The sequence below is a fragment of the Cynocephalus volans genome, chromosome 8 (genome assembly GCF_027409185.1).
Source record: "Cynocephalus volans isolate mCynVol1 chromosome 8, mCynVol1.pri, whole genome shotgun sequence".
In the NCBI taxonomy this organism is placed as follows: domain Eukaryota; kingdom Metazoa; phylum Chordata; class Mammalia; order Dermoptera; family Cynocephalidae; genus Cynocephalus; species Cynocephalus volans.
Genome location: NC_084467.1, coordinates 102,365,239 through 102,392,528, shown reverse-complemented (window position 1 = coordinate 102,392,528; position 27,290 = coordinate 102,365,239). Strand labels below are relative to the sequence as shown.

Below are 27,290 nucleotides of genomic sequence, written 5' to 3'. Positions count from 1 at the left end.
CCAGGGAGAGTTGTCCTGACCTTTCAGAGTTACTTGCCACACTTCTGTGGACAAGCCATTGACCTGAGTCAAGGAAGGAAACTGGCTTTTTTGTCCACCACTGGAAATTACAATATTTTCACAGATTTTATTTTACTCCTTCTGTCGTAATGCTAGTTACTTGCACCTTGAACTTTATGCAAAGTAATATCGCTCTTCTACAACTGCCTACTGCATAGGTGGGTTACTCAGCAGATTTCACTCTAACCAAATTGCTTTTTTCCTTCCCTTTCTTATTTTTCATTTTTCAATCTAGACTTATAAATGTAGTAATTGAAAAAAAAATAGCCTTTGGGCGTGATGTATTTTTAAAAAGAATTTTTTTTAAATGGAACCTACATTGGCCTGACTACCTTTTGTCTGAATAAAACCTTAAGCAGAGTATAAAAGGGTTGCATGTGCTGAAATGTTGCCCAAGGATATGTGTTATTATTCCTCCCCCCTTGACCAGCAGGGTCTCGGTTCTCTTTCCCTTTCAGCCTTTTGTTTGAACAGATGGGATTGGGGAAGCTAGGGGAAGAAAGCCATTCTGCTCTCATTAACTCTCCCCATACACAAACACAACCTGGGCTGCAGGGACTCAGAAGCGGGACAGCTCCCACTCCATTGCCATTGAGACCTGATGCTCCCAGATACAAAGAAAGCCAGGCTGAGGCCCCACATCACCATACCAATGAGACCACTGAACAGTGACACTGCATTTATATATGGTTTTAGAAATGCAGTTACAAAAATACATGCTATATAATACACAACACAAGCAAATATTGAGTATAGAATAAATCAATCTGCTATTTACACTGTATTTAATATATATCATTTTCAGAAATTTCTTCATGTACAGTGATATCTTGAGAGTGCAAATAATATATTTGTGATGAAAGATAAAGGTATTCTGAGAACTATACTATCCTTTTCACTTTTCTCTATACAGTAGATTTAATATATATGGCAGATGGTGGAGTTCCTATTATTTCATGCTCTATTGTTCAGTTGTAACGTAAAAATTATCATTAAGGTTTCCAATTTGGATGGTCTTATTGTTTGTTAAAGCATTTCTTGAACAAATTTTTGTGGAAAATGTCACAAAACTTTAAAAATATAGACCAAACATTGAAGGCTCTCTCTTTATGGTCCTTCTACAAGTACTTGATTTGGAATATTTTGAGAGAAAAGCAGTGGTTTTACAGAAGTAGATGAGAGTGTTTCCCTGTGGGGAGCTAATTCTGGGAAGGGCTATCTTTTGTTCTGGATGTGGATTAGAAAGTGCTCTGGTCTATTTGTTAGATATATGCTTTGAAATCTCTGTCCATCCTCATTACTATGATGAGGGTACTGAGGCAAAGATAAACAGAGCCTGAAAAGACGTCTTCTCACGGATAGATGCACCTGAGCTTTTGACGCCCTGAGCTCTGCATCTCAGGAGTGCAAGGGGAAAAAAACTGCCCAGGAACAGATACATTCATATTTCACAGCACATCCCTACACCAGGAATGCAGTCCCCGAGGAGTGAGATGCTCTTCTTCTTCTGGGACTTCTGGAAGTGTGTACTATGCAGAATAAAAGTGAAATGAATTGGCCTAGCATCTCTCCTGGTAGGACCCCCAAACAGGGAATATTTGTGTTAAAAGACAAAGCATTTCTAGAGGATATACAATCCTTCGTAGTTTATCAAACATTTCTTGGAGTTTGTTATAAAAACAAATTAGTTCATCTTTTTACATCTGAAGAAATTGAGGGACAAAATGCCCCAAGTCTGAGTTTACAACCAAAAAGAGAAACTGAGTAAAATTTTTACTCTTTATTAACAATTTTTAGCTCATCAGCACGGGAATCCAAGAACATGTTGAAAATAAAATATTTAGTCAACTATCCAGATCACATCAAAATATGTTGAGATTTAATGTGATCTTATTCAGTTTTTATCCAAATTGCTTCCTGCTGTATAGAAAAAGACATAGGTTTGAACTTTAACCGAAAAAGCTTGGAGTATCTCTCAACATTTTTACTTTCAAAATCGGTTCAGATTGACTAGAGTGAGGACAGGGGGAGATGACTATAAATTGGCCAAACAACTGCAAGAAAAAAAGGCCAGTGATTAAAGACAGCCAGTCCTAAGGGAGGCTGTCTAGCAGGGTGCAGCAGGGTCAGCACTGGGTTTAGTCCTGTTTAATATTTTTATTACCAACCTGAAGGGGGAGGGGAATCGCATAAAAATGAATCTGCAGATGGCTACTCATTACAGAGGATTTGCAGACCCCAAGAAGAGTGGGAATAAAATTCGAGGTTCGTTTGGTCAGAAAAAAACAAAGAAGATACAGCCTGGAAAACCATGACATAGTGTATCCGAGGGAAATAACTCCAGTGCAGTGGGTGAAAGGCATCTCACGCTGCAGGAATTCTGAAAGCACCCTAGCAGCTGTCATTAACACAAGTAGATTTTACCTTTGCTTGTTGGGGAACACGCACATAATTTTAGGGGTTTGGACTGGCAAGGTAAAGATTGCCCTTAGATTGCTGAATTTAGTTATAAGAACACAAAGGGAATTTAGATCAGAATCTCTGCCTTCGTAATTGCAGGTGCTCCTGCTGCGGGGTCATTTAAGGCACATGAAAGACTGAAAAGACCAGTGTGCAACCAGGGTCTGTGCCACGGGGACCCAGAGAAGACCATTCTTTGATGTGCACAGGCAGCCCTCAGTCCTCAGAGCCTGTCACTCCATGCAGCCTGGTTCCTTGTATGCACAGTCAGCACAAAGTCTTTCTTGAGGAGAGCCCTACCTAACAGCCTGGCCTCCCTGGGACTGAAGTTTCTCAAGGGCCCTCGTTTTTGCCTCACTGTTTGAAGTGCTTCCCCTGAAAGTTCTACTAGTATTTTTTCTGTCTTCCTTACTTGCTCAACAAAGAGTGGTCATGGTCAACTGATTACATCTCCCCTGTGCTGGGAATCCTCTGTGGCTCCCCACTGCCTGTAGGAAATCGGCATTCCTTTGCTCAGGATTCTGACTGTCTCCCAAATAGCATATAAGTTACTGTACAGTCCCTGAAATTAGACCGATTGCCTTCCATTTGCATTACTCACCAAATGCTCTTTCTTCAACTACCAAGTGGGGATGATGAAAATAATATCTGCTTCCTCGTACTGTTCTAAGAGTTAAGTGAGGTAAACACACGTCAAGTGTTTCTGCAGTGTCTGGCTCCCTGCAAGCACTCATGGGTGTCAGCCACTGCTTCCCAGCTGACAGTGATTCACCAGCTAGCCCTAATACCACTTTAGAAAGGGATCTTTTAAAAGTAATCTTCCCTGGCTTATGTGTTTTATCTTCCAGGAAAAACATGTGTTTCATCTTCCAGGAAAAATATTTAATCTATCATATAAAAGTTATATTTTCCTGTAGAAGCTCCATAACCTGCTCCATGTTCAAACTGGTGCTGATGTTTGTAGCTGATGCTTGTAACTCTGCCTGCCTCATAGCTTGTCATGTAACAGCCTTCACCCTCTGATCGCAACCCAACTTTCCAGCCTCATCTTCCACCCCTCCCCTTCCCTAGGCCCTGACAGTACATCTTCCAGGCAGGCAGATCTGATTACTCACCATTCTCCAATCCACCATAGACAGGATTATCCATGCTTCTGTCCCCACCTCACACATAACTCAGTTACACATAATATTAAATCCTAGTTATTCTCTTTAAGACCCAAACAAGATGGCACCTCTTCCACGAAGCCTTCTGGAATTACTCCCCTCCACCCCTCTCTGAGAAAACCAGTCTCTTCTCCTAGGTTCCTACTATTAGAATTCCTGCCTACCTGTCTCCATCTCTGTTCTGAGAGCTCCTGGGGTCAGACTGTGCCTTACTAAACTTACATCTCAAGTTCCTGGAAGTTCTCAATAAATACTTGCCAAGTGTTTTAGTCAAACTTATTAAATTCATGAATGGAAGTAGTTCTTGCTAGAGAAAGGAAAGAAACCCCAGGAAATCCAAGGGGTGCCTAGGAAAGGGGCAGATGTGAGGTCTGGAGACAGATGAGAGTCTGGTCTATCTAGTAGGACCCCTGCTGGAGAGAGAGAGTGAGCGCAAATAGCTTTGAAATTAACCACGGAACTGGGGGCCCATTGCCTGCGGAACTGGGTCTGGGTTAGCCACAGAGAGGTGTTGGAAGTAAGACCCCCAAGTGCAATTTCACAATTGGAGCTGCCTCTCTCCTCCAGCCAGCAGTGCGTCTGTCCTGGGACAGGCACACAGACTGTGTAATCAGGCTCAGCTGGCAATCAGGGAGCTGCCAAACAGACGCGAGACTAAATTATCTCCCGTCCCAGACAAAGTGGCCTTCTAGATGAGGGTTAAAACCAGTGATGGTAGAAAAAACAAAGAAAGGGAAGTGGCAGCTGCTACCAAACACCTGGCCAGTGGACAGCTCCCAATCCGTCCTTATTCACTCACAGACCCTCTAAAGCCAGGGTTGCTTTACAAGGAATGGGTGTTTCAGACCAATGGTACTTGGTGCCAAAGTCATCGTTTGAGGAGAAAACAATTTGTGCCCACAGTGACAACAAAAGGGGGCAGAACCAATTTCCTGTCAACAGCTCTAACACTTGCCAATGGCTGGCTGAGTAAACCTGTGTGGGACAATGTGCCTCAGCTTTGCCCTTTGTTAATGAAGGGGGATGTGCCCTCATATCCAAGACGTAGATGGTAAGACCTTTCTGTGAGAGAAGATTCCATTTCTATTCCTGACTTTGTGACCTTGGGGGGCCAAAAGGGACTTTGCAATTGTGGTTAGAACCATGTAAGTTCACAAGCAGAGGGATAAAAAGTGCTAGATAAAAGGAAAGAAAACCTGGGAAAGCAAACGATTACCTAGGAAAGGGCAGCTCTGAGGCTTGGAGAGAGACACATGCCCTGTCGCTTCGGTTGATGCTTATTAAGGGCTCTGTGTGCCAGGCACGGTGCTGGGCATTGAGCATGCAGTAGTGAGCAGAAGCAACCTGGAGTGTGTCCTTGCCACATGAGGCTTGCAGTTTGTGGGGCAAATGGACATTAAGCAAGTCTTCCTGTGAGTACATGTCAAATTGCCCCTGTAAGTGCTGTGAAGAAGCAAAGAGTTATGGGAATGAATACGGGGTACCTGATCCAGTCAGGGGAGGCCACTGAGAAAGTGTCAACTGAGCTGAGAGCTAAAAGGATAAGTGGAGTTAACTCCATGGTGGGTCTGAGTGCAGTGCTGTTTACAACAAATCGATCACAACCAGTTACAGATTTCTTTTTTCCTTCTCCACTCCCACTGCTTCACTTGACTCACCTTAAGAAAACAAAAAAAAAGAGGGAGGGATGAGCATTCCGAGCTGCTGGAAGCACATGGACAGGTGCAGGCATGCCCGGTCTCGGCCTTCACTGCATCAATTACTGTGTGGTTCACGCAGGTTTTATGCTACGCTACACCATCACACTATTTATAGCAAGCTGCTTTCTGCTGTGGGTGTGGGTGATGAGGCAGGGGTTTTTCCTGAGTAGGACGGTAAAGTTCCCCTTCAGTAGGGAGCTGGAGGCAGGTGTGGTTCTTCACTCAACTGCCTGGCCAGTAGGAGTAAGGTCAAGACATACTGATACAGCACCTGGGGAGCAGGAAACAAGATGGGCAGGACTTGCTCCAAGGAAGGAAGTTTAGATAGGATCAGTGATATTGCATCATTTGTGTTAGTCAGCTATTGCCTTCTAATGCTGAGAAACAAGTCAGCTCAGCACCAGTGGTCACCACAACCAGTCTTGATGCTCATGCTCATGGTCTGTGGGTTTTCTGCAGTTCAGCTGATCTAGGATGTGCCACCTGGGAGGCTCTGCTTCAGGCTGTGAGTTGGCTAAGTGGGGCTCCTGGCTTCAGGTTGGGTTTAGGTCTGTTTCACGTGTCATTCTAGGGAAAGAGAATAGTTACCCAAGGCATGTTCTTCTCATGGCAGAACACTGGATACAAAAGCCAAGCCACATAAGCACATTTAAGGCCTCTGTCCATGTCATGTTCATTAACATTCCATTGGCCAAAGACAGTCACATGCTCAGGCTCGACATTAATGAGACAGGAATGTGTATTCCACCCACAGTGGGAAGAGATAAGGAATGTGTATTTGCTGAACAATAATCCAAATTGTCACACCATCCTTAAGACCACTGTGTGGTTACCTTAGGATCAGAAACCAGTGCTCTGGAAACTCACTATTTGTACTGTCTGCTATTATTTCCTCTTTGTTCTCCCTTAGTATTTAGTTAAATTACTTTTGAAAATGTCAAGTTGTCTCAGCTGTGCTATAAAGCACCAGAGGAAACAATTTTGTCCACCGTTCAGCCTGAGTTTTAAATGGAAACTGATGTACCCTGGGGTGAGAATCCCAAGTGAGGTGAAACTCAGGGGAATGATTTCTAAGAATTCTTGTTCAGTAGCCCCTCCTCCTCAGGTGGATTGTCTTTCCAGCATTCTTCTCTCCTTGCTCCTTGGTGAATCCTGGGGTTTGAATAAGAAAACTGTTTCCTTGCAGTGTACACGATGTGTCAGACTGCAATATAAATAAATACAATGTGCTCTCCAGGCTACACCAAGATGCTTCCAGTTGCCTTGCCATCACAGCTGCTTTTCCGTCACCGGAGCCCAAACTCTCCCTGCAAGCCCCCTTAGCACTCCCTGGGGCATGCAAGCCAATGGCTCCAGGAACTCAAGTCTGCAAACCACAACAAACCACTGGCTTACCTCAAAGGTCCCTCCTGTTCCAATGCCCAGGAATCACCTCATCTGCAAGAAAACCCCCTAAGACTAGACAAAAGATGGAAATAAACTCCTCCCAACAGTAGGACACCTGTCTGTAAATGGCTTGGGTCCCTTCCCTTTTGCTCTTTTCATACAAATTCAGGTTTTCAGGGTTGAAAACTGAAGAATATCTGTTAAAATCCTGAGCATAGTGTACTGTTCACAAATCTTCGATTGTAATGTACAGAAAAAAACTCGATCCAGGTTAAACAAAAAAAGGAGAATTTACTGGTTCACACATTCAGCCTCAGGAAGGACAGGGACTGCTGATCTGAAGACAACTGGAACTAAAGACTCAAAACTCTCTTCCTTCTCTTATCTCTTCTTTTGTTATATGTTGATTCTAGTATCTCCTCCTGATGTCTTGAGTCAGCTCTGGACTGTCATTCTTCAAGCTTAGTGACCAGAGAAGGGGGAAATGTCCTTGGACCTACCATATTCAGTTAGAAAACATCACAGGGAAGACTCTGCTTAGAGCATCTGGGCTGTGTCCCTCCCTGGACCTATCACTATGGATAGGAGGGTGTGGTAGACTCTGTGGTGGTCAGAATCCACTGGAGTGACATGGCTGGAGATGGAAGCCTGTTGTGAGGAGAAGAAGAAGTAGTAGTAGTAAGGGGAAAGGAAAACAGCAGCTACCCATTACACCTGTCATTCAACGCATCCCTCAGTTGGGTTCAATGTATGTTCATAGCACTATTGCTCATTATGGCTGCACACACAACCCTCACTCCAGCCAGACTGGCCCTTGCTTTTTGTTTTTGTTTCCCTTGTCTGGCATGTCTTTTTCTTCCTTCTCTGCCAATATAAATTCTGCCCATTTTTTAAGGGTCAGTTCAAATTCAGCCTCCTCCGGAATACTCTTGTTATCCATCCTGTATATTACCTCCTTTTCCTGAAATATAATTTTCCATGTCTACTACATTCCTGATGTGCTGGCAAATGTTTAACAACAGCTCTCCTGAAAAATGAACAAACAAAACCCTGATTTACTGTTTGCTAGTTTCCATGGTATAAATATTTCTACCATGGTTGATTTCATGCTACCAACATGACATCACTGAAGGCAGAGTGAGTAAGTGGTGTGCAGTGGAGCGCCCTTATACGAATTTCCAGCACACGGATGCAACAGATTGAAATAACCTCGAGAGCATATACATTAGTAAAGTATAGTAAAATAATTAGGGAGTTTATGAGTTTTGAGTATTTACTTTGTTTTAATATAATTTATCTAATTATAAGTATATATAATTTGATTTTTAATATTGGCTGTGTTTTTTTAATCAGCTCATAAAATACTTGACAATAGCATTATATAGTATGTAGTCCTTTGTTTCTGGGTTCTTTCACTAAGCATAATGCTTTTGAGATTCGCTCATGTTACTGCATGAATCAGTAGTTTGTTCCTTTTTATTGATGAGTAGTTCATTATATGGATACACCACAAAGTTTTTTCTGTTCATAATTTTGTTTGCTTGTAGTTTTTAACTATTACATCTAAAGCTGCTTTGAACATTCGTTACAGGTCTTCATGTGGACGTGAGTTTTCACTGGTCTTGGATAAATATCTAGGGGACTGTTGAATTATATGGTAAATGTAGGCTTAACTATGAAAGAAACCACCAAAATGTTTTCCAAAAATACCAGAAATGTATGAGAATTCCATCTGCTCCACATACTTTCGAACAGTTGGTATGGTCAGCCTTTTTAATTTTAGCCATTCTAGTGAGTAATGTAATGATATCTAACTCTGATTTTAATATGCATTTCTCTAATGACTAGTGATGTTAAGCACCTTTTCACATGTTTATTTGCCATTCATTTATCTTCTTTGGTGGTCAATTCAAATCTTTTGCTCATTTATTAATTGAGTTGTTTGTCTTATTATGAGGTATAAGAGTTTTTTTATACATGGGCACTTCAAAAATTTCATGGAAAGATTTGTTATCTTTTAATTCTATTTTTCCACAAACCTTCTGAAGTACCCTTATATATTCTGGATGTGAGTTATTTATCAGATATATATTTTGCAAATATGTTCACTTAGTCTATAGTTTTCTTTTTCTTAATGGTATCCTTTCAAGAACAAAGGTTTTCAATTTTAATAAAGTCCAATTTATCAATTTTTTTCCTTTTACAGTTCTTCTCTTTTACATTCTACCTAAGAAGATTTTGCCCCACCCATCATCACAAGTATTTTCTTCCACATAACTAAAAGTATTATTTTTTTAGCTCTTACATATAAGTCTACAAGGCATTTTTATTAAAATTTTATGTGTGGTGTGAAGTGAGGTTTCAGGTTCATTTTTCCCATATAGAGATCCAATTTTTCTAACACTATTTTTTGAAAAGACTATCCTTTCTCCGTGGAATTATTTTGGAAACATTGTTTAAAATCAATTGATCATACTTGTGTGAGTCTACTTCTCAGCTCTTTATTTTGTTACATTGATCTGTGTGTCTAGGTTTATGTCAATAAAACACTATCTTCATTAATAAAGCTTTATAGTTTTGAAATCAAGTAGGTTAAGTTCTCAAGCTTTATTCTTCTTCAAACTTGTTCTTTTGTGCTTCCATATAAATTTATGGTTCATTGTATTTCCATATAAATTTTGGTCCTTCGTATTTCAATATGAATTTTAAATTTTCTATTTTTATATCTTTCTAATTTCTATAAAAATGGCCCCTGAGATTTTCATTAGGGTTAAATTGAATCTATAGCTCAAACTGAAAATAATTGAAATCTTAAAAATATTAAATTTTCTAATCCATAAGCATGGTGCATCCTTTATTTAGGTATCCTTTCATTTCTCTTAGCAATATCTGTAGTTTTTAGTATAAAGATCTTATACATCTGTTATTAAATTTATCCCTGTAAATGTTGGTATGGCAAATAGTATTTTTAAATTACTTTCCAATTTTTCATTACCAGTATATAGAAATAAACTTGATTTTTGCATATTGACATTATATCCTGTTACCTTGCTAAATTCACTGATTAATTCTAGAAGCTTCTATTGTAAATTCCTTAGAATTTTCTACACAATCATGTCATTTACAAGTGCCAATAATTCTTCTCCTCTTTTCTAATCTGTATGTATTGTATTTCTTTTTCTTGCCATATTGCACTGGCTAGACTTCCTGTTCAATGTTCAATAAAAGTGGTGACAGCTGACCTCCCTGTTTAATTTTAGTAGGAAAAATGTATTCAGTGCTTGACTGTGAAGTATGAGGTTATTTGCAATTTTTTTGGAATTGATCTCTTTCAATTTGAGAAAATTACTTTCTATTTCTCATTTTCTGAGAGCTTTTATCATGAATGGGTATTGAATTTTGTCAAATGTTTTTTCTCCATGTATTGAAATGATCATATAGGGTTTTTTGATGGGGAGAAGTTCTGTCTATATGGTAAATAATGTATCTTCTGCTGGACTTGATTTGCTAAAATGATTTTAAGAATTTTTCTGTCTACTTCAGAAAATATATTGGTCTGTAGTTTTTTCTTTTTTCAAATAACTTTTCCTGGTTTTGTTGGCATCATAAAAATGAGTAGGGGAGGGTTTCTTCCTCTTCTACTTTCTGAAAGAGTTTGTGTAGGGGTTAGGGGTTATTTCTTCCTTAAACATGAAGCCATATAAGCCTGGAGTATTCTCTGAGGGAAAATTTTTAACAACAAATTCAAATTCCTTAATAGATATAAGGCTATTCAGCTTATCTATTTCTTCTTGAATTAACTTTGACAGTTTGTGTCTTCTAAGGAATTTTGTTAAGATCTGTAATGATGTTCCTGCTTTTATTTCTGATACTTGTAATTCGTGTCATTTAAAAAAAATATTGGTACAGTTTTAGCAATTTTATGGATCTTTTTAATGAACTGTCTTTTGGTTATATTAATTTTCTTTATTGTTTTCTGTCTATTATTTCATTGATTTCTGTTCTTTATTATTTTCTTTCTTCTGCTTATTTTGAAGTTAATTTTGCTATATTTCTAGTTTCTTACAATAGGAGCTGAGGTCATTGATTTGAGACTTCTTTTTATTTCCCGTATAAGCATTTAATGCAATAAAATTCTCTCAAAGCATCACTTTAGTAGCATCTCACAAATATTGATATATTGTTTTCATGTTAATCCAATTCAAAATATACTCTAATTTCTCTTGTGATTTTTTTACCTTTGATCCATGACCTGTTTAAAAGTGTCTTACTAATTTCAAAATATTCAGTAATTACTGTATATTGGGTGCCTGCCCCCAGCAACCTCATTGAGGCTTAATCCCCACTGTAACTGTTGAGGGTGGGAAATCCTATTATGGTAATTGAAAAGTGGGGCCTTGAAGAGATGATTAGATTGTAGGACCATGCTGTAGTAAATGGATTAAAAATGGTAGTCATGGGTATGGTTTAGAGGGCTTAAAGGAGAGTAAATGAAGAGATTACTCTCTCTGCCCCACTATATTCACCATGTAATACCCTCAGTTGCTGTGGTCACTACCTGGACAAGTCCCTCACCAGATGTGTTCCCTGGATTTTGGACTTCCCAGTCTCTAAAACTGTAAGTAGTAAATTTTGGTTTTTTGATAAAATATCCAGTTTCATGTATTTTGTTATAAGCTACAGAAACAGATTAATACAGTAATTGTTTGTATTTTTCTGTTATTTTTTCTAATTTAATTCTATTTTAATCAGAGAACACACTGTGTGATCTCTACCCTCTTATATCCATTGAGACTTGTTTTATGACACAAAACATGGTCTACCTTCATGATCCATGTGTACTTGAAAAGTATGTTTATTTTGCTGCATTAAAAAGTGAAGTATTCTATAAGTGTCTGGTCAAGTTGATTGATAGTGTTATTCAAGGCTTCTGTATCTTTACTAATTTTCAATCTACTTGTTCTGTTATTGAGAGAGATATATTAAAATATCTGACTATAATAGTGTATTTCTTTTTTTTTCTCCTTTCAATTCTATGAGGTTTTGCTTCATTTATTTTGAAACTATATTATTCAATTTATACACATTTAGGGTTTTTAGGTGTATTTGTGAATTGACCCATTTGTCATTATGACATATCCCTTATTATCTCTGGTAATATCCACTGTTCTGAAATTAATATAGCTATTCCAGCCTTTCCTTTGATTAATGCTTACTTGGTATTTCTTTTTCTAGCTTTTAGCTTCAACCTATCTGTATTTTTATATACTGCTATTTCACATATAATGAATATTAGTCCATTTTCTGTTGCTTAAACAGATACCTGAAACTTGGTGATTTATGAAGAAATGAAATTTATTTTTTACAGTTTGGAGGCTGGGAAGCCCAAAGTCCAGGGAACACATCTAGCGAGGGCTTTTTCCTTGGTGCAGAGTCCTGCAGAGATGCACAATATCACATGATGAGAATGGGCTGAGCAAGAGAGAGTGAAACTTTCCATTCACCCTCCTTTTAAAGCCATCAAAACCATACCCATTACTCCATGAATGAATCAATCCATTCACAAGGGCCTAGCCCTCACAATCTAATCGCCTCTTAAAGGCCCCAGTTTTCAAATATCAATTGGTATTTTTGTTTGACAAAAAACATGTAAGTAATAAAAAAAAAATTGGATTTCCCACCTTTTTGACACTGTTACAATGGAGATAAAATTTCCAATACATGAACTTTTGGGGGACACATTTAACCCATAGCATAATATAAGACTACAACAGTAAACCTCCAACTCTCTCATCTTGTCCTTTGTGCTATCACACATTTTACTTTTACATATGCTATATATATCACAATACATTTATATGTTTTTTGCTCTAAATAGTCATACTTAGCAGGTTTTTTTCTAGAGCTATTCATTCCTTTCTTGACTCACAAATTTTCATCTGCTATCATTTTCCTTCTTCCTGGAGAATTTTCTTTAGCATTTCTTGTAGAGCAGATCTATAGATTATAAATTCATCAGATTTTATTTGTAAAAGTCTTAATTTCTCTCTTTTATTAGTAATTTGTGTGGTATTACTAATGTCTAACTGACCTATAGTAAACATATATATTTAAAGAACAATTGTGTGTGTGTATAAAACCAAAATCAAGATGATAAACTTTTTCATACCCACAAACTTCTTCATGCTCTTTATTTTTTATTACTTACATGTTTACTGACAAAAAATGCACATACCTGTACACAAGTATCACTGTGACACTTCCAGAACCTGCCCCCCTCTTTTCTAGGTTCTTTCCTGATGCAGTGTGGGCTCTCTAGAAAAGGACTTCTGGCATTTTGTCACTGGAAACCCTGCAGGTGTGCTGGCTGGGCTCTCACTGCTTCTCATGTCCACATCTGCCTGTCCCTATGGGCCATGGACAAGGGGCCATGAGCTTCTCCTCAGTCATTCACATCCAGACCCAATTCTGGATACAACTCTTTATTGCTAACACCTTGGATCATGGCTAGTTTGCCCAGCAGCATCTGCCCCATGTCCTTGATGTCATTATACTCATGGAGCTGGGAGATGTGGTCCTCCAGTTCATCCTCACTGTAGCCTTCAGATATTAATTGGGAGATCTCCTTGTCCAGCAGTTCTTCAATTTCTGAAGGTCAAGGTGCAGAGTCTCCTCACTGGTTACATCAGCCTGGCCAGACTTGGGAGATGGCTGAGGGGATCGGAAGGCTCCACAACAACTTCAGTAAAGTCCTAGTTCTGTCCTTCTGAGCCCTGTGGTCCAAGCCCCCAGGGTCAGGGGTTTATGTGGCACAGGAGAGTCCAGCGAGGGGGCTAAGAACAGCCTCTCAGGTCTGCCAGGGGACTAGACCTCTGTGAGTGTTGCCATGAATGGTCACACAGAAAACTGCACCCTTCATGCTCTTTTTAATCCACTCCTCCCTTACTCTTCATTTCTGAAATACATTTTCCCTTGGCAAAAAATCTAGGTTGACAGTTGTTTTTTTTTTTTTCTTCCATCATTTTTCTCCACAGTTTCCTGGCTTGCTTAGTTTCTAGCGGGAAGTCTGCTGTCATTCTTATATTTGTTCTTCTGTACATAAAGCATCTTCTCTGGTTGCTTTTAGTATTTCTTGTTATCACCCATTTCCAAAAATTGGATTATAATTTGCCTCACCTGCTTTCCTTTTAGCTTGTCTCTGGTGGGATTTGTTAATCTTCTTGGATGTGTGCATTTATAGTTTTTATCAAATTTGAAAAGTTATTAGCCATTTATTTTTTTTTCATATTTTTTCCAATCCTTCTTTAATCTCTGCTTCTTCAAAGACTCTAATTATATGTATTGTAGGCTGCTTAATATTGTTTCACGGGTCACTAGGGCTGTGTTTATTTTTTTCAATTATTTGTACTTCCTGTTAGATAATTTTTATTGCCATTTCTTCTGGTTCACTGGTCTATTCTACTTCAATGTTTAATCTGCTTTTAATCTCATATAGTGCATTTTTTACTTCAGATATTTTATTTTTCATGCCTAGACATTCCATTTGATTTTGTTAGTGAGGACACATCCTTGTTGCTTAGACCTTAGATAATTTCACTAGTCCTGCTCAATACTTAACAAAGCCAAGACATTTCTTGGAAATAACCCAGCAAAGAGAAGGAAATTTAAAATACATGGACATGGATTATCTAGCTTATTAGGTGTGTCATCTCAGGAAAGTCACTTAACTTCTCTGAGTTTAAGGATTCTCATCTATAAAATTGGAGTGAATTATAATAACACTAACTGGGTGTGTAGGAATTTGTTAGAGCAGCAAGCAGGTGGAAGAAGTATTTGGGGCCATGAGGCCTGTCCCTTAAGTTCTGCAACCTCACCACTTTGGAAGTTGGCTTTAATTATGAATCAGAGGGAGGATTAGCAGTCCCTTTTCCCTCAAAAAGAAGGTGGTAAAGGAATGTGTCTGGATGTTACAAACCCAGACCACATTGCAAGATACAGTGGTTATTCCAGGAGCATTGCTAAGATGATGACTTAGGGATATCATTCCCACACATGAGAACCCACAGGCCTCAGAATGCTACTGCACAAGCACCAGAAGGGCTCTCCCACACTTCACTTCAGTCATGTGCCCATGCACTGCACAGTGCTTGAGAGCCCTGACATCAGGCAAAACAGAAGTTTGAGCACTTCAGCTCCGTCAGGCTGGTCATGTGCTGAGGTTGATAATCAGGGGATTTCAGAGAATGGGTTGCTGCCACCACAAGGATCCAGCAAATAGGACATTCTGAAAGAGGTATCAAAGGACCATATTAAAAGCATAACCCAGGAAAGATAAAAGAACCGGGCATGCTGTGAATACTTGTCCTGGAACAGTTAAGGAGGAAATGTTCTTCCCAATCTAAACTTATCCCATTGCTCATGAGGCAAGGAGACAGAGCTGCACACAGTAACAAAACAAACTATACAGCTGAGGCTAGAGACACATGCCAAAACCAGTGCTCATGTACCAAACAAGGAAACAAATGTGTCCCATAGTCCTCAGATTCTATGAGCAGGGTTAAGATTGCAGTCACAAGGACCAAAACTTGGGTAATGTCCACAGAGAGAGAATCTCAATGAGCACATTGTGAGCTCTGTTTCAGTGTAGCCCAGGCTTTTTCAACCTCAGCACCAGTGACATGTTTGGATTGGACAATTCTTTGCTGTGGGGAGCTGTCTTGTGCATTGTAGGTTTACTACATCACTGGCCTCTATCCACTAGGGGCCAGTAACACTCTGACTTTTCACCTTAAGTTGTGAACGTCAAAAAATGTTTCAAGACATTACAATATGTCACCAGGGGTCAAAATCATCTTTGATTGAGAACCACTGATCCAGCCTTCTTGCCTTAAGCCTCAGAAGAAGTGAGAGCACTTGCAATACTATTTTCTGAGACAAGGGCTTGGTGTAAAATACAGACACCTCCGCTAACAATCCAACACATATGTTGATTTATTTATATCTGTGAAGCCAAAAGCCATTCTTTATATAAAAAAAAATATGCCCCAAGCATTTAACAGAGACATACAGTGTAGTGGTTAATTACACACCCACCCTAGAGACAGAATATCAGCTGCTCAGATCCCAGCTTTACTGTTTGTTATTGTGTGACATTGGGAAAGGGAATTCCATCTCTTTGCACTTCAGTTTCTCTGTCTGTAAACTGCAGATAATGACAGTGACTACCTCACAGAGTATTTGTGAGGATATACATTCATCATTACATGTAAAGTGCTTAGCACAGCACTTGGCCCACAGTGAGCCCTACAAGTGATCTGCTGTAGCACTTCTCAGATGGGGTGGGGGGGTTGTGACAGTGCTCCAAGTGTTCATGTTGTTAATGATACTAAGGCTTCTTTTTCGATATTTTTCTGTATGTATATACCTAAAATATTTTCCAATTCAAATAAATGTCTTGCCACTAAAAATAAAACTGCTGAAAGCCTCCAGTTAAATATATTAGTCCACATGGTGCTTAGTAGGGTTAGATGGGCCAGCTCCTGACTCAGGTACTCAGATCATCACTCAGTTCCCACAGTGGTTTTGTTTTCTGACTATTGCAGAACTTTCAATTATTTTTTTGCTTAGTCATCTAATTTGCTTAGTCATCTAATTTGCACCTATAACACACTATTTTACAAAGATAAGAAATACAAGGGACATTGTTGCTAGAACACAAGAGGAAGCATACAAATATTAATTCTGCAAATTAATTTGGAAGTGATCTTTATAACCTCATAAGTTTAATGTACGTGACCCAAATCCCAATTAATACATCCAGATGTCTCCAAAATATCTAATATCAGAGTCCAAACAGATGCTATCATAATTAAAATGAATTTGGCTTTTCATTTTTTGGCAATGAAGAGATTACTCACACCTCTGCTGTGTTATTTGTCTCAAGGTGCTTCCAAATGGCCTAATGCCCACCCAGGTGGACATTGTGATTGCTTCCCCACATTCTTCTGACTTTCGACAATGACCTGAGTGTGTCTGGGTTATCCCATCCCTTCCTGGCAGCCTAGGGCTTTGGGGCAGCCAACCCCATCAGAGTATCTATTACCTGGACTCTATATTTCAGAGGCGGCAACATGATTCCATTTTAGTTTATGAGACTGGAGATGATGGTTGCTGCTGGTTTCTGGGGGAAAAAAATCTCCACACTCTCTTTCCAGAAGTGCAGTCATCTTTCATCAAACAGGCAGTCAATAATATGATATGGTATTAAGACGACAGAAGGCAGAGCAGAGAGATAATAGAAAAAATGGTAATGGCATTGTTGAGCAGATGAATCATACTGACCCTACAGCCCTCCTCATCTCCAGTTATATAAGCTACGCTATCTTGCACTGGATTTTTGTTACTTGAATCCTAATATAATCTCACTGATATAGTTTTAGCTTTTCTAATTACTTGGAAATAAATTTTGAAAATTATAAGAAGTACTACTTGAGATAACTACAACCTCCAAGAATGACTAACATCAGCTTATAAAAGAAGTTTTCCCTTATTTTTGCTTGTATAATCCATAGCTAAGTGCTACAGACTGAATATTTATGTCTCTCCCCCATCCCCTCCATTCATATGTCGAAATCCTAACCAACAAAATGATGATATTTGGAGGTGGGGCCTATGGGAGGTGATTAGGTCATGAGGGTGTAGCCTCATGAATGGGATTAGTGTCTTTCCAAAAGGGATCCCAGAGAGGTCCCTCAGCCCTTCCATCACATGAGGACATGGCGAGAAGACAGCCATCTGTGAACCAAAAAGTGAGTCCTCATCAAACCTCAAATCTGTCCACAACTTGGTCTTGGATTTCCCAACCTCCAGAACTATGAGAAATAAATTTCTGTTATTTATAAGCTACCCACTCCATGGTATTCTATTATGTCATCTATAGTCTGAATGGACTAAGACACTAATTTCAGTTTTCTAAGACTTTTGCTTCTAGCCAAAACACAGTAATAGGGACCAATTAATTTACTTTCCAATCTGAAACAACCAAAACTGAAATAAAACAAAATGGATGAAAAGTTTTTAAGATACTGCACATTAGGCAATGAAAGAGCATAATCCCTGAGAGATAGAAGAAAATTATTTAAACCCTAAAATTGTCCCAGCATACTTCCCAGAGAGAGCTTCTAGGCAGTGGCACAAGGAGGGGTAAACAAGGCGGAGTCTCTGTGTTGAGGAGATGGAACTGAAGATTCAAGGAGACCAAGGAGGCTAAAGTTTACAGGCCAAAACCCTGAAGATGAGAGCTGCAGAGAGAGACAGCCTTGAAGATCAGCAGAGCGTTGCTCTCAAGTACTGAGCAGAGTACTCATTCGTGCATGTGTTTTAAGGAAACTACATGAGACTGGAGAAAAGAACAAGCGAAAGGATTAAACTAGAGGGAACAAGTACCCAGTACTCACACAGAGCCAGTGCTGGTACCTGCTTCTACCAACCATAATGAAAAACCTTGTAATTCACAGGACACTGGGTAAACCTTCAGAAGAGTCTTGCTTCAGTAGTGGAGAATAATTAGTCTTAGGCTAGTTGCTGCACTGGTTCTGCCAAAAATAAAAATAAATAAATAAATCTTAAAATGAAGACCCGAATGAATCAAACTGTTTCCAAATAACTTCATTCAGAACAAAGGTCAAGAAGATATATTTCTAAAAAATAAAATCCACCAGCACTCAATGAGATAAAATTCACATGTTCTGGCATCCAATCAAATACTATCAGGCATTCAAAGAAGCAGGAAAGTATGACCCATAATGATGAGAATAATAATAATTGAAATTGACGCAGAACTGATCAGACATTAGAATTAGCAGACAAAGACATAAAAATAGTTATTATCATTGTGTTCCACATGTTAAAAAAAAATTTAGTTCAAGAAAAGAAAGATACAAAAAAAGACCCAAATCAGAGTATTTGAAATGAAAAATATGATGTCCAAGATAAAAAATACACTAGCTGGTATTAACAAAAGATTATACGTTAAAGAAGAAAAGATTAATGAACTTGAAGACATAGCAATAGAAACTGTCCAAAATGAAACACAGAGAGGAAAAAAATTTTAGAAAATAAAAAGAACATCAGTGAGGCAACCCCAAGTGGCTTTATATATGTATAATTGGAGTTCTTAAAAGGGGAAAGAGGCAGAAAAAATATTTGAAGAAATAATGGCCAAACATTTAATAACCCTGAGGAAAACTGTGAATTCACAGATCCAAAGAACTCAACAAACCCCAAGCACAAGAAAAATGAAGAAAACAAAACTGCTAAAGCAAGACACATCATAATCAACTTGCTCAAAACTACTGATAAAAAGAAAGTCTTGAGAACAGGCAGGAAAAAAAAAAAAAAAGCCATACAAAGGAACAAATGTAAGGATGAGGGCAATTGCTTGTAGTGAATAATGCAAGGAAAATGATAGTGGAACAACAACCTCAAGGTACTGAAAGAAAAAAGAAAAAAAAAAAACAGACAGCCTAAAACTTTTACCCAGTAAACATATCTGTCAAAAACAAAAGCAAAATAAAATCATTTTCAAACTAACAAAAGCTAAAAGAACCATCATCAGCAGTCCTGCATGACAAGAATGTTAAAGGAAGTCCTTCTGGCAGAAGTAAAATGATACTCAAGGGGCGGGGCAAGATGGCAGACTAGAAGTACCCAACATGCAATCCTCCTGCAGAAAGGAACCAGGGCAAGGAATGGACAACTAAGCACAGGGGAGAGCATCAGTGGGAGAGTATGGGAGGGCAGAGGAAGCCTGGTGAGGAAACTGTGGAGCACAAAAGCCAAGCAGGGTGGTGTAGAAGAGCGGCGTATGGCTTCAGGAGCTACCACGTCTCTGACACCACAATCAGCTAGGAGGAATTCTCCTTTGTGGTGAAAAGAATCTGCTTGGCTTTGAGGACTTTCCAGAGGTAACCCTCCTCCTGCTCCTGCCCCAGCCTGCGTCCATCACTGCCACAGTTGCCTATGCCATTGTCTAGTCCCAGGGCCACAGTCCTACTCTACACACAGGAGTTTATCCTCCACAGCACACCACACCACATGGCCCATGCCACTCACATGGCCCAGCTCAGCTGCCCACACAGTCGTGCCTGCCCACATGACCCCAACTGCTGAGCACCAACATGGCCCCACCTACCCACTGGGGCCCAACCATCCAGCTGCCCATATAGCAATTGCTGCACCAGATGATAGAAATCAATGTAGGGATACTAGAAATATGAAAAAATAGGAAAATATGAAACCATCAAAGGAATACTATAATTCTCATATACCAGACCTCAAACAACAGCAAACCCTTGAAATGTCTGAAGGGAATTTTAAGTAACAATCTTAAAGAAACTCAGTGAGATACAAGAACACTCAGTTAGACAACACAATAAAATGAGAAAAACAATCCAGGACATGAAGAAGGAGATTTACAAAGAAATAAATACCATAAGAAAGAAAGTAGCAGAACTTCTAAAACTGAAAGACTCACTCAATGAAATAAAAATTACAATTGACAGCATAAACTACAGGCTAGAGTAAGCAGAATAAATGATTTCTGATCTCAAAGACAGTCTTTTCCAAATAACCCAAGCAGATAAAAAAGAGTTTCAAAATATGAAGAAAATCTAAGAGAGCTAGCTAACAAACTGAAGCACACAAAACATCTGAATCATGGGTGTTCCAGAGGGGAGGAGAAAGGAAAAGTCACTGAAAACATATTCAGTGAAATAATAGCAGAAAATTTCCCAGGTATTGATAGAGATAGGGACTTCCAGATTCAAGAGGCACAAAGACCCCCAAACAGATTTAATCCAAAAAGGTCCTCTCTGAGACACACTGTAGTCAAACTGTCAAAAGTCAAAGACGGAGAGAATCCTATAAACAACAAGAGAAAAGCATCAAGTCACCTAAAAGGGAGTCCACATCAGACTAACTGCAGATGCCTCAGCAAAAATTCTGGAGACCAGAAGAGAATGGGATGATATATTCAAAGTATAAAAGAAAAAAACTGCCAGCCAAGAATACTATACCCAGCAAAGCTATCCTTCAAAAATGAAGGATAAATAGTATATTTCACAGATAAAAGCTGTGGGAGTTCACCACCACACAGCCAGCTCTACAAGAAATCCTTAAGGGAGTCCTGTACCTGGAACCCAAGAAATGATAATCACCACCATGAACACATGAAAAAGAACAAACACCACTCATAGAGCAAATATGCAAATGAGAAAGAGAAAGAAACTATACCATACCACCTCAAAAAAACCAATGAACAACAAAAACAAACAATAAAAGAGGAAGAAAGGAACAAAGATATTTAAGTCAACCATACAAAAAGCAATTAAATGTCAGGAGTAGGACCATACCTTTCAATAACAACCGTAAATGTAAATGGATTAAATTCTCCACTCAAAAGACTCAGATTGACTGGTTGGATTAAAAAGTTAGACCCAACTATATGCTGTCTACAAGAGACTCACCTCACCTGTAAAGACACTCACAGACTAATAAGGAATGAATGGGAAAAGATATACACTCAAATCATACCAAAAACAAGCAGGACTGGCTATTCTTATATTAGATAAAATAGACTTTAAACCAAAAACCATTTTAAAAAGACAAAGAAGGCCATTATATAACAGTAAAGTAATCTATTCAGCAAGAAGACATAGCAATCATAAATACATAAGCACACAACATTGGAGCACCCAGATATATAAAGCAAACACTATTAGACCTAAAGAAAGAAATAGACCCCAATACCATAATAGCTGGTAACCTGAAAACCCCTCTGTCAGCATTGGACAAATCATCTATGCAACAAATCAACAGAAAAACACAGGATTTAAAACACACTTTATATCAATTGGATGTCACAGATATCTATAGAACATTTCATCCAACAACTACAGAATATACATTCTTTTCATAAGCACATGGAACATTCTCCAGGATAGACCATATGTTAGGTCACAAATCAAGTCTTAACAAATTTAAAAAATTGATATCATTTCAAGTATCTTTTCAGACCACAATGGATTAAAACTAGAAATAAATAACAAGCAAAACTCTGGAAAATACACAAACAAATTAAGCAACATGCTCTTGAATAACATATAGGTCCAAGAAGATAAAGACACATAATACCAAAACCTGTGGGATACAGCAAAAGCAGTACTAAGAGGGAAGTTTATTGCAATAAATGCATACATCAAAAGAATAAAAAGATTTCAAGTAAACAATCTAATAGTACACCACAAAGAAGTACAAAAATAAGAAAAACCAATCCCAAAATTAGTAGACAGAAAGAAGTAATTAATATCAGAGCAGAACTAAATGAAATAGAGACCTCAAAAGCAATACAAAAGATTAATGAGACAAAAAGTCAGGTTTTTTGGAAGATAAACATAATAGACCAATCATTAGCCAGGCTAACTAAAAAAAGGACAGAGATGACCTAAATTTAAAAAACCAGAAATTAAAGAGGAGACATTACAACTGATACCATAGAAACACAAAGAATTATTAGAGACTATTAAAAACAGCTATATGCTGACAAATTTGAAAACCTGGAGAAAACAGATAAACTTCTGGATGCATACAAACTATCAAAGACTGAACCAAGAAGACACAGAAAATCTGAGCAAACCAATAACAAGTAATGAGATTGAAGCAGTAATCTGTAGTCTCCCAACAAAGAAAAGCCCAGGACCACATTGCTTTACTACAAAATTCTACCAAACCTTTAAAGAGGAATTAATACCAAGTCTCTTCAAACTATTCCAAAAATCTGAAACACAGGCCATTCTCCCAAATTCATTCTATGAGGCCAGTATCACCTTGATACCAAACCAAGCAAAGATGCAACAAACAAAGAAAACTACAGGACAATATCTTTGATGAACATAGATGGAAAAATATTCAATAAAATATTAGCAAACAGAATACAGTAACACATCAAAAAAATTATATACCATGATCAAGCAGGATTCACCCCAGGGATGCAAGGATGGATCAATACACATGTCAATAAATGTGATACACCACATCAACAAAATCAAGGACAAAAACCATATGATTGTCTCAGTAGATGCAGAAAAGCATTTGACAAAATTCAACACCTTTTGTGATGAAAACTCTCAGTAAATTAGGTATAGAAGGAAAGTATCTCAACACAACATAAGCTGTATATGACAAACCCACTGCCAATATCACCCTAAATGGAAAAAAGCTAAGAGCTTTTGCTGAAATGCTCTTGGATTGGAAGAATTAACATTGTGAAAATGCCCATACTACCCAAAGTGATCTACAATTTCAATGCAATCCCCATCAAAGTACCAATGAAATTCTTAGCAGAAATGGAAAACACAATCCTAAAATTCGTGTGGAGCAACAAAAGACCCTGAATAGCTAAAGCAATTGATATGGACTGAATTCTGTCCCCTAGGTTTTACGTATTAGAAGCTTGATCCCTACTCTGACTGTTAAGAGGTAGGAAATCCGATTATGGTAATTAAAGGTTGGGCCTTGAAGGGGTGAATAGATTCTGAGGACAATCTCCCAATAAATGGATTAATAATGGTGGTCATGGATGTTGTTCTGAGAGCTTTAAAAGGAGAACATGTAAAAGTCTCTCTCTCTCTCTCTCTCTCTCTCTCTGCTCCACCATTCTGCCATGTGAGACCCCTGCCATGTGTTTGGTGCAGGCAGTGGGATTTGGTGAAGGTACAGATTATTTTTACAGTTAAAACAGCTGGGATCATAGAATACACAGATTTTCTTCATTTTAGGAGTCAGTTTTCACTCCGTATTAGTTCTCTACTGCTGCTGTAACAAATTACCATAGACATAGTGGTTAACACAACACAAATTTAGTATCTCACGGTTATGAAAGTCAAAAGTCTAAAACTGGTTGGCAAAACTGCATTCCTCTTGGAGGCTGTGGTGGAGAATCCTCTCCTTGCCTTTTCCACCTTCGAGGCTGCCCACATTCTTTGGCTCACAGACCTGCATCGTTCCCACCTCTGCTCCCATCCTCACATCTCCTTATCTCACTCTGACCCTCCCACCTCTCTTTCCTAAGGACCCTTGTGATTACCATAGGCCCATCAGACTAATCTTCCCACCTCAAAATCCTTAACTGAATCATATCTTCAAAGTCCCTTTTGCCACATAAGGTAACACTCATAAATTCTGAGGATTAGGACCTGGAAATCTTAGCGGATGCCTTATTCTGACTACCACACCCTCCATTTGGACACTGATATGACCTCTGTATCCAGGCTTTCTTCTGTTCTTTAACCACTATCCCTGAGAAGTCTATATTTTCCTTCTAGGTCCAGGACAAATTAACCCTAAGCTTTCCATTTATCTGTTCTTGTCTACCTTTTCTTCTGAACTAAATTCCTCATTCCCCTCCCTCCCTCCCTTCCTTTCTTGCTTCCTTCCTTTCCTTGAAACTTTTCCTCTTGTTAAAATACCTGGTTTCTCTTTATTTTCTTGTCCTACAGATTCTGTGTATCTAAGTTTCTCCATTTTTTAATTTTTCTCTGAAGGTGACAGAGAAGACTTCTTAAGCAGAAGAGTCTAGTGTCATAACAAGCCAGACAGACCCAGGTCTGAATCTATTCTCTGCTACTTACCAGCTGTGTGACTTGGGCAGATTACATAACCTTGTCGAACCTCAGTTTTCTCATCTGTGAAATGGAAGGAATAATGCCCAGTATGAACAGATTGAAATGGGATGACATATAAATTGTAATGAGTCCAGTGACTGGTTTTCACGCACACTGAAAACATTAATTCCTTTCTCCCTTCCTCCTGTATAGACAGAAAGCAGAGGAGGTGATTCCGTGCAGGGCTAAAAACCAGGACCTGTCCCCGATGAGCAGTCTCACGTTGTGGGCAGCCAGCTATTGTTCTGCAGCAATTCCTGGCTTGTTCACGTGACTTCATGAGTCCAGAGAGAGCCATCTAGCCCGTGGTTATAAGTGGTAGAGAACAGACACAGGAGCTAGCCTGCTGCGTTCGATCTGGGCTCTGCCATTAGTAGCTATGTGACCGTAGGCAAGTTATTTAACTTCTCTCTGCCTCGGTTTACTCATCTGTTAAATAAGAATACTAAAACTATCAACCTCAGAGGGTTGTTAAGAGGAGTAAATGAGTTAAATTTGAAAGTACTTAAAATAAGGCCTGGCACAATAAAAATTTAATGAGAACTACTATAAGCACCAGGCTTGTTATAGTAGTGAACAGATGCTGCTCTTGCCCCAGCAAGGTTCAGTTTAGCTAGTGGGGAGAGGAGAAAGAGAATCTCTAGTGGGAGGAGTTCCCAGGGAGAAGTGCAGTGTGTAAGAGGAGTGAATATCAGCCCCGTGTCTACACTGAGGGCCTCCCTGAGGAAGTGACATTTGTCAAAACCTGGAATAGTATTAGTGGGGCTTTGGTCTGTCTTTCAAGCTAGATCTTTTCGTGCTTGGTTCTGTTTAGGAGTTTTCTGGTGCTGGAGAGTCAGGAAGTCTCCTGGGAATCACCAGATAATTCAAGTTAAAAGACAAAAGGAGGGCATTGGGGTTGCTAACAGGCCTGTTCTGAACTCACCAGAGGAAGCGTGAAGCCACAGGGCCCAGGACTCTGGACGCAGCATTTCTGCGCTCTCTCCACCAGGCCAACAGGAGGTACTTCCCTGGCCAGTGGCCCAGCAGAACAGGAGAAAGGAACGGGATCAAAGAAAGATGCCATATTCTGTATTGTCCACTGGGTGGAGTATTTTAACCAAAGAAAGGACCTTTGGGAGACAGTGACATACGTGGTAGGAGATCTTTGCCTTGGTGAAGAGGCAAGCTTGGGCTGGTCCAGATCACACCCACCAGCACCCTGCTCCACAGGAAACATTCATCAAACTTCATCAAGCCTGTGTGTTGTGCCCAGGCCTATGCTAATAAAAGAAAATCTCATAATAAATTTTAAAATTTTAGAGCCAGAAAGGAGTTATAGGAGATCAGTCAGGCTGACCCTCTTTTTCAGAAAGTGGAAATGTGAGGGCCCGAGCTGGAAGGAGAACTGACCTAGGTAACAAAGGTAGGCAGGACACAGGTCCTGGTCGTGGTCTGTCACTCTAAGCCAACTCAGAGTGGTTCATATAGAGAGACCTGCAGACCTTCAAATGTAGGGTCAATGTGTATGTTCCATTAAAAGAAACAATGGGCTGAGAGAACATGAATGCTGACATAAGGGGAAGGAAGAGGTGATAAAATCCCTTCCAGCCTTGTCTCCCCAGAGCTGGTGGAATGCCGTTAGGTCCTGAGAGTGGAGGCAGCCTCTCTTCTCCCTGGGCTCGCCTGCCTCAGCAGCTCAGCAGCTCGCTCTCAGCCTCACTTCCTCCTCTCCTACCACTTTCCCCTCCCATGTTCCCTGCTCAAAGGTGCTTTCCTCAACCACCCATACACATGCGCACACGCACGCGCACGCATGCGCACAGGCACACGTTTTGCTTTTTGGTTATTGTCTGCCTCCCCCTAGGACATAAGTTCAATTAGTTCAGGTTTACAATGTGTCTATCACCAGTACCCAGAAGAGCGTCTGGTAGAAGATGCTTCATAGAAATGTGTTTAATTGGCAAATAAATGAAAGACGGTGGCTTCAAATTCTTATTCATCTGTAAAATAGATTATTGTGAAAATAAAATTAAATAATACATGCAAAATCATTCTGCTATCTGTCAAGAATAAACAAATGAAAGGGGCTAGGTTAGATTAAGGGAGTCTAAGTGGTGCCCACTCACAGAGTGAAGGACTGGAAATGGTTAGCAAATCATGAGGCCTATGTCACATATTGTGACAACAATTAACATATATTTTATCTATTTTAAAAATTTTGTTCTACCCCTTCTTGTTCAAAAAACAAACAAACAAAAAAACTGCTAATGGCACGTAAAGATGCACACATTTCAGCATGACAGCATAAACTAGGAGTGCGTGACATGCTGGCTTAGACAGCAGCTAAAACTAGAATGAAACAGCTGATCTGCAGGGTGCAAGTTTCACTCAGAAATGTGTGAAGCTTTCTTTGTTCCCAAAAATAAATTAAAGTTGGTGAGCAATAAGGCAAAGGAAAAACAAGGATAGGAAAATAAAAGGCAGGCAGAAAATAAGGTTACTACATAAAATGTAAACCATGAAAACCTACCTCTTCTCAAGAGTGGAACACAAATTTAGATCTTCATGTCTACCAGTGGATGCTCCGGAGAAACCTGATCACTGCAGCATATGGCAGAAGCTGTGCCTCCTTAGGGCTGGGCTGTAAGGCCACAAATAGTGTCTATGATCTAGGGACAGGGACTTTCAACAACTGGGGCTTTTGGTCATAAGCCACATTTAAGGGCTAAACTAAATTTGTAAAAAACTATCCCTTTACCCTGGTGGTTTTTGCCAGTTGTAACTCAGTAGGAAATTCAAAGACTTGACTTCAAATA

At 39.3% G+C, this 27,290-nt stretch overlaps 1 long non-coding RNA gene and 1 pseudogene across 1 annotated transcript; both read right to left on the bottom strand.

Moving 5' to 3' along the window:
• Positions 1 to 12,987: 12,987 nt before the first annotated feature.
• On the bottom strand, positions 12,988 to 13,738 carry LOC134384243 (DNA repair protein SWI5 homolog; annotated as a pseudogene).
• A 4,097-nt stretch (positions 13,739 to 17,835) lies between these two features.
• Positions 17,836 to 27,113, bottom strand: LOC134384820 (uncharacterized). Its single transcript, XR_010024263.1, has 3 exons — positions 27,005 to 27,113; positions 24,460 to 24,513; positions 17,836 to 18,366 (listed from the first exon to the last, which is right to left on the bottom strand). It is a non-coding gene; the product is annotated as an uncharacterized LOC134384820 (long non-coding RNA).
• Between the last annotated feature and the right edge of the window lie 177 nt (positions 27,114 to 27,290).